The sequence below is a fragment of the Ailuropoda melanoleuca genome, chromosome 12 (assembly GCF_002007445.2).
Source record: "Ailuropoda melanoleuca isolate Jingjing chromosome 12, ASM200744v2, whole genome shotgun sequence".
In the NCBI taxonomy this organism is placed as follows: domain Eukaryota; kingdom Metazoa; phylum Chordata; class Mammalia; order Carnivora; family Ursidae; genus Ailuropoda; species Ailuropoda melanoleuca.
In genome coordinates, this window is record NC_048229.1 from 66,987,483 (window position 1) to 66,996,349 (window position 8,867).

Genomic DNA, 8,867 nt, shown 5'->3' on the forward strand with positions numbered 1-8,867 from the left:
CTTGTTTCTTTGTTGATCTTTTTTTTTTAATATTATTTTTATTCTATTATGTTAGTCACCATACAGCTTAGCATTATCTCCTCCAGTCCTGTCCATGTTGCAGCAAATATTGAGAAATTGTTCTTTTTGATGGCTGAGTAATATTCCATTGTATATATGGACCACATCTTCTTAATCTAGTCATCTGTTGAAGGGCATCTCGGCTCCTTCCACGATTTAGCTATTGTGGACAATGCTGCTATGAACATTGGGGTGCATATGGCCCTTCTCTTCACTACGTCTGTATCTTTGGGGTAAATACACATTAGTGCAATTGCTGGATCATAGGGTAGCTCAATTTTTAACTTTTTGTTGATCTTCTGCTTAGATGATCTGTCTATTGATGAGAGTGGAGTGTTGAGGTCTCCTACAATTAAGGTATTATTATCAATATGTTTCTTTATTTTGATTAACAGTTGTCTTATGTAGTTGCCTGCTCCCATGTTGGGGGCATAGATACTTAACAATTGTTATATCTTCTTGTTGGATAGACCCTTTAAGAATGACATAGTGTCCTTCTGTATCTCTTACTACAGTCTTTAGCTTAAAACCTAATTTGTCTGATATGAGAATTGCTACCCCAGCTTTCTTTTGAGGTCTTTGGCATGAGAAATTGTTCTCCATCCCCTCACTTTAATTCTAGATGTNGCTTAAAACCTAATTTGTCTGATATGAGAATTGCTACCCCAGCTTTCTTTTGAGGTCTTTGGCATGAGAAATGGTTCTCCATCCCCTCACTTTAATTCTGGATGTATTTTTAGGTTCAAAATGAGTCTCTTGTAGACAGCATATGGATGGGTCATGTCTTTTTCCAATCTGCAACCCTGTGCCATTTCATGGGAGCATTTAGGTCATTCACACTGAAAGTGATTATTGAAAGATGATTTTATTGCCATTATGTTGCCTGTGAACTCCTTGTTTTTATAGATTGTCTATGTAAATTTCTGTTCTATATTACTCTTGGAGTCTTCTTTTGTAGAACCCCCCTTAATATTTCTTGCACAGCCAGCTTGGTGGTCACATATTCTTTCAGTTTCTGCCAGTCTTGGAAGCTCTTTGTCTCTCCATCCATTCTGAATGACAGCCTTGCTGGATAAAGTATCCTTAGCTGCATGCACTTCTCATTTTACCCTGAATATTTCTTACCAGCCCTTTCTGGCTTACCAGGTCTCTGTGGACAGGTCCGATGTTATTCTGAAATTCCTCCCTCTGTATGTAAAAAATCTCTTGCCCCTAGCTGCTTTCAGGATTGTTTCCTTGGATCTAAGATTTCCTAATTGTGCTGTTATATGTCAGGGCATCAGTCTGTTCTCATTGATCTTGGGAGGGGACCTCTCTGCCCCTTGGACACAAATGCTTGTTTCCTTCCCCAGATTAGGGAAGTTCTAAGCTACGATTTGCTCAGATATATCTTCTAGACCGACCTCTCTCTCTCCAGCCCCTCAGGGATCCCAGTAATTCTGACATTGGAACATTTCAGGGCATCATAAATCTCTCTCAGTCTTATCTCTTGGGCTTTAAACTGTTTTTCCCAGGCCTCCTCAGTTTCCTTCTTTTCTGTCATCTTATCTTCTAGCTCACTAATTCATTCTTCTGCCTTGTTTACCCTGCAGTCAGAGTATCCAGTTTAGACTGCATTTCATTCATAGCATTTTTAAGTTCGGCCTGATTAGATCTCATTTCTGCCCCTAGAGATTCTATATTGTCACTAATATTTTTCTCAAGCCTAGATATCAACTTCATAATTGTTACTCTGAAGTCTATTTCTGACATCTTGCTTATATCCATACCTACTAGGACTGTGGCAGAGGCCACAGTTTCTGATTCTCTTCTTTGTTGGGGGTTCCTCCTCTTAGCCATTCTGTTCGGGGTAGTTGAGGGAATGTACAGAGTCCAAAGTATTAACCAGACCCAAGCAGGATGCACCTGTTCTATAGGTACCTTACGGTTGTTGTCTTCTTGTTTTTCCAGGCTGTTTTCTAGGGAAGGGGCCTGCCGTGCTGTTATTCAGGCAACTCTGCTTGGGCAGGGTTGCCCTGCCTGCTCTCAGGCGGCGGGGTGTAGGGGTAGGGCTCAGTGAAAACCGTTTTTGGGGGGCTTTGTTCTTTGGTGGCTTTCTCTGGTGGCTTTCCACATCTCTTCCGAGAGAGCAGAAGTGACTACAACCAAACCTCTGTCTCATAACAGAGAAATGGCAATCTGCTCTGTTCTGAGCTCTCCAGGCTACACAGTCTCCATTTCTGGCTGTGTTGCTAAAATCCGCAGCTTCCCGAGTTGTGCACCCCACAGCAACACTTGCAAAGGTTGAACCCAGTGCTGAGCAGGTTAGAACCCTTTATGCTTCTAAAACCACAAGTTGCCCCCGGGTCGCAGATGCACACCCGCAGCCCCTGAATCCTGCCAGGCACCTGGACTAAACTCCTTTCCCCACCACTACAAGTCTGTAAGTCTGTGCCTGGTCCCCAGGGTGGGACGCTTTTGTGCTCCAGTGTTATATCACCTTCCCAGCACCAGCTTATGGTGGGTCCCTCTCCCTTCTGTTTATGTTCTGGTATCTGAGGGGAACATGTGGAACATGTGGAACATCATGGCTCCACACTTCTTACCTCAAGGCCAGAGATATTCTGTTTGTAGAGATCCAGCTATATATTCTTACATCTCAGGCTGATTTCTTGGGTGTTCAAAATGATTTGGTAGATACCCTGCTAAATTCAGGGGACTGGTTGAAAATGGGTCCCCCATTCCTCCGCCATCTTTCCTTTCCTCCTATTTTTAACTTTTTGAGAAAACCCCATACTGTCTTCCACAGTGGCTGCACCAGTTTGCATTCCCACCAACACTGCCCAAGCGTTCTTTTTTCTCCACATCCTCACCAACACTTGTTATTTCTTGTGGTTTGTTTTTTTTTTTAAATTTAGCCATTCTGACAGGTGTGAGATGATAACTCATTATAGTTTTGATTTGTTTTGTTTTTTATCATTGTAGTTTTGATTTGTATTTTCCTGATGATGAGTGATGTTGAGCATCTTTTCATGTGTCTGTTGGCCATCTGGATGTCTTCTTTGATTAATGTCTGTTCATGTTTTCTGACACTTTTTAATTAGATTATTTTGGGGGGGGTGTTGAGTTTTATAACCTCTTTTTATATTTTGGATACTAATCCTTTATCAGGTATGTCATTTGCAAATATCTTCTCCCATTCTGTGGGTTGCCTTTTAGCTTTATTGATTGTTTCCTTCATGGTGCAGAAGAAGCTTTTTTATTTTGATATAGTCCCAATAGTTTATTTTTCCTCTTGTTTCCTTGCCTCAGGAGACATATCTAGAAAAAAGTTGCTATGGCCAATGTCAGAGAAGTCACTCCCTGTGCTCTCTTCTAGGATTTTTATGATTTCTGGTCTCACATTTAGGTGTTTCATTCATTTAGAGGTTTTTTTGTGTGTGTATGGTGAAAGAAAGTTGTCCAGTTTCATTCTTTTGCATGATGCTATCCAGTTTTCCCAACACCATTTGTTGAAGAGACTATCTTTTTCCCATTGCATATTCTTGCCTGCTTTGTTGAAGATTAATTGACCATATAATTGTGAATTTATTTCTGGGTTTCTATTCTGTACCATTGATATATGTGTCTATTTTTGTACCAGTACCATGCTGTTTTGATTGCTACACCTTTGCAATATAACTTGAAGTCTGGAATTGTGATACCTACAGGTTTTTTCTTTTTCAAGATTGCTTTGGCTATTTGGGATCTTTTGTTGTTCCATACAAATTTTAGGATCATGTGTTCTAGTTCTTCTATTCCCTACTTTTTTGTTTAATTTTCTTACCAACTACTAAGAAGGGGATATTAACATTTCTAATTATGATTGTAGATTTGTTTATATCTTCCTTCATTTCTGTCAGTATTTGGATATGTATTTTGAAGTTTTGTTATGAGTTGGGTACATATTTACTATTATTGTGTCACCTTGCTAAATTGACCTTTTTTTTTTTATCATTATGAGATGTCTTTCCTCATGTCTGGTAATATTCTTGTTCTGAAGTTGATTTTTGTATGATCTGAGTAGAGCCAATTTAGCTTTCTTATGCTTAATGTTTGCATGGTATATTTTTTTGTTCTTTTACTTTTAACCTGTCTGTATTTTTATATTTAATGTGTGCCCTTGGAAATACTGGTTCTTGTTTTTTATTGTCTGACAATTTACTTTTAATGGGAATGTTTTGTCCACTTACATTTAAATTTTAATATGCTTTGGGTTAAGCCTACCATCTTGTTATTTTTTTTTTAAGATTTTATTTATTTGAGAGCGAGAGAGAGAGAGAGATAGCAAGAGCGGGGGAGGGAGAGGGAGAAGCAGACTGCCGTGGGGCTTGGTACTATAACCCTGAGATCATGACCTGAGCTAAAGGCAGATGCTTAACTGCGCCACCCATTGGCTCCTTGTTACTTGTTTTGTCTTTGTCTTTTCTTTGTTCTTTTTGCCTTCTTTCCTGCTTCCTTTTGTAGTAATTGATAGTTTTTTAATATATGCTACTGGCTTATTAGTCACATCTTCTTTATTATTACTTCCAGTGTTTACTCAGGTTTATAATATTCATTTTTAGGTTATCACAGTCTGCCATCATATCATATTATACTACATCACATATAATTTTACTTTCCCCACCATTCATTGTGTTTTGGGTATCATAATTTAAATTTTATTTATATTATAAGCCAACTTTACGGTGTTTAAAGAAATTAAGATGTGAAAGAAAAATATGTTTTGTATTTACCCACACATTTTTCATTTCCATTGCTCTTCATTCCTTTTATAGATCTTGTATTTTCCTTCAGCCTGAAAAACTTCTCCCAACATTTCTTGTAGTGCAGGTCTTCTGACAACAAATTCTCAGACTTTTTGTTTGTCTGCAATGTGAAAATCTTAGAAAACCATCTTAATCAAACTATAGATTTTAGATAATACTGTTGATGGTTCTAGATAAACTACCCAATAAACTTGCTTTCCTTACCTCCTCCTTTCTTCCTAGCTCCCCTTAAAGCCAAGGGCTTCATTTCCAAATTACAAAATGCCTCCAACCATTAACCAGTTTGGAAAATGAGAATTTCTTTAACCCTTTGCAGACTACTTCACTTCACAGCTTCAATCCTCTTTTTATTGTGCCTGTTATTAAGGAATACCAATGTGTGTCAAATCCAGTATGGGCGACTTGCTTAAAAGGTCTCTAGTTTCATCAACTTAGAAGTTTGGTATTGTGGGCTCAGCCATCTCACCGCACTAAAGGGCTTTTTGAGAAGAGAAAACACTAGGCATGAAAAGGTACTCTGTCAGAACACAATTTTTTTAATTGTAACATTGTTTGCAGTGATTAGTAGTTCTAACGTTGTATATGAACAGTTGAGGCCATAAGGAAAGTGAGGGATTTTCAAGTTACACAATATTTATTTCCTTGTTTTATAGTTTAACATCTTCTGTCTCTTGCTTTCAAGATATAACTTAATCAGAAGTGTCTAGTAACCAAGCTTATCTCCATCAACTTTGGGAGACTGTTCTCGAACTGCCAATCTTCTCTCACTCTACATTCAGTCCATTGGCAAAATTGTCAGGTTTACTTCCAAAATATATCCCAAATGTGACCACTTTTGTTTACCTCTAGTGCTCCCCCTCAGTCCAAGATACTTTGCTCTCATATCCAGACCTCTCTCATAGCCTCTTAACTGTCTCCCTGCTTTCATTCTTACCTCCTTAAAGTCTGTTCTCTACACAACAGCCAGAGTCACCTTTTTAAAACCAGTCAGATCATACCACTTCTCTGCTCAAAACCCTGTAATGGTTTACCTTTACACTTAGAACAGCATCCAGTCTTCACCGTGGCATTCAGTGCCCTGCATGGTCTGGTCCTGCCTCTCAGTGCCCTCCACTTTACCCTTCCATGATTCTGCTCTGGACACACTGGCCTCCTTGCTTTTCTTTGAACATGCCAAGTATGCTCCGTTTTCTGGGCTTTATGTTTATTGTTTCCTCTGCCTGAATATTCTCTCAGATATTCTCAAAGTTGGCACCATCTATTTGATCAAGCCTCTGCTCAAATTTATATCAGAATACTTCTAAAGTAGGAACTCTCCCACTTTGCCCCCTTGCCAGCATTGTTACTTTTTATCTCTTTGTCCCTAATAAATGAAGTGTGACATTGAGAATATAATACAGGCTAAGCAAGAATTTTTTAGCAGAAGCTTTTTTCTAGTCATATATACATTTCTATGTGTGTATCATATACTTCCTAAGCAATTAGTCTACTACCTAATGTACATTATGAATTATGTAACTGACAAAGTTATTAGAAAAATTAGCCAGTGATTAGAAAAGTTATTAGATAACTTTGTAGCCTACCTATAGTGAATGTGTATCCTTACATTATAAAACACATTATTTATTATTTTGCTCAGTCTCCACCCTGTTTTTCCCTCTTTTGTTTTTTTTTGGGGGGGGGTTTAATTATATTTTTTTATTATGTTAGTCATACAGTACATCCCTGGTTTTTGATGTAAAGTTCCATGATTCATTAGTTGCATATAACACCTAGTGCACCATGCAATACGTGCCCTCCTTACTACCCATCACCAGCCTATCCCATTCCCCCACTCCCCTCCCCTCTGAAGCCCTCAGTTTGTTTCTCAGAGTCCATAGTCTCTCATGCTTCATTCCCCCTTCTGATTACCCCCCTTTCTTTATCCCTTTCTTCCCCTACCGATCTTCCTAGTTCTTATGTTCTATAGATGAGAGAAACCATATGATAATTGTCTTTCTCTGCTTGACTTATTTCACTTAGCATTATCTCCTCCAGTGCCGTCCATGTTGCAGCAAATGTTGAGAACTCATTCTTTTTGATAGCTGAGTAATATTCCATTGTATATATGGACCACAGCTTCTTAATCCAGTCATCTGTTGAAGGGCATCTCGGCTCCTTCCACGATTTAGCTATTGTGGACAATGCTGCTATGCACATTGGGGTGCATATGGCCCTTCTCTTCACTACGTCTGTATCTTTGGGGTAGATACCCAGTAGTGCAATGGCTGCATAATAAGATAGCTCATTTTAAACTTTTTAAGGGACCTCCACACTGTTTTCCAAAATGGCTGTACCAACTTGCATTCCCACAAACAATGTAGAAGGGATCCCCTTTCTCCACATCCTCTCCAACAATTGTTGTTTCTTGCCTTCTCAATTTTTGCCATTCTAACTGGCGTAAGGTGCTATCTCAGTGTGGTTTTGATTTGAATTTCCCTGATGACTAATGTGATTTTGAACATTTTTTCATGTGCCTGTTAGCCATTTGTATATCTTCATTGGAAAAGTGTCTGTTCATATCTTCTGCCCATTTTATGATTTGTTTATTTGTTTCTTGTGTATTGAGTTTGATCTGCCCATTTTATGATTTGTTTATTTGTTTCTTGTGTATTGAGTTTGAGAAGTTCTTTGTAGATCTTGGATACCAGTCTTTTATCTGTAGTGACTGTTTCCTTGGCTGTGCGGAAGCTTTTTATCTTGATGAAGTCCCACAAGTTCATTTTCTCTTTTGTTTCTCTTGCCTTTGGAGATGTGTCATTAAAAAGGTTGCTGTAGCCAATGTCAAAGAAGTTGCTGCCTATGCTCTCCTCTAGGATTTTGATGGATTCCTGTCTCACATCGAGGTCTTTCATCCATTTGGAGTTTATTTTTTGTGTATGGTGTGAGAGAGTGGTCAAGTTTCATTCTTTTGCATGTAGCTGTCCAATTTTCCCAGCACCATTTATTGAAGAGACTGTCTTTTTTCCACCGGATGTTTTTTCCTGCTTTATCAAAGATTAGTTGCCCAAAGAGCCGAGGGTCCATTTCTGGGTTCTCTATTCTGTTCNTCTGTTCCGTTGGTCTATGTGTCTGTTTTTGTGCCAGTACCATGCTGTCTTTGTGATCACAGCTTTGTAGTACAGCTTGAAATCTGGCATTGTGATGCCCCCAGCTTTGTTTTTCCTTTTCAACAATTCCTTAACGATTCGGGACCTTTTCTGGTTCTACACAAATTTAAGGGCTGTTTGTTCCCACTCTTTGAAAAATGTCATTGGTATTTTGATCAGGATGGCATTGAAAGTGTAGATTTCTCTGGGTAGCATGGACATTTTAACTATGTTAATTCTTCTGATCCATGAGCATGGAATGTTTTTCCATCTTTTTGTGTCTTCTTCAGTGTCTTTCAAGAGTGATCTGTAGTTTCCAAAATATAAATCCTTTACATCTCTGGTTAAGTTAATTCCAAGATAACGTATGATTTTTGGTGCTATTGTAAATGGAATGTATTCCCTAATTTCTCTTTCTTTAGTCTCATTGTTCGTGTATAGAAATGCAACTGATTTCTGGGCATTGATTTTGTATCCTGCCACCTTACTGAATTGTTCTATAACTTCTAATAGTTTGGGAGTGGATTCCTTTGGGTTTTCCATATAGAGTATCATGTCATCTGCAAAGAGAGACAGTTTGACTTCTTCTTTGCCGATTTGGATACCTTTGATCCCTTTTTGTCTTCTGATTGCTGTTGCAAGGACTTCTAGTACTATGTTGAATAATAGTGGCGAGAGTGGGCATCCTTGTCGTGTTCCTGATCTTAAGGGAAAGGCTTCNAAGGGAAAGGCTTCCAGCTTTTCCCCATTGAGAGTGATATTTGCTGTAGGCTTTTCATAGATGGTTTTTATGAGATTGAGGAATGTACCTTCTATCCCTGCACTCTGAAGGGTTTTAATCAGGAAAAGATGCTGTATTTTGTCAAATGCTTTTTCTGCATCTATTGAGAGG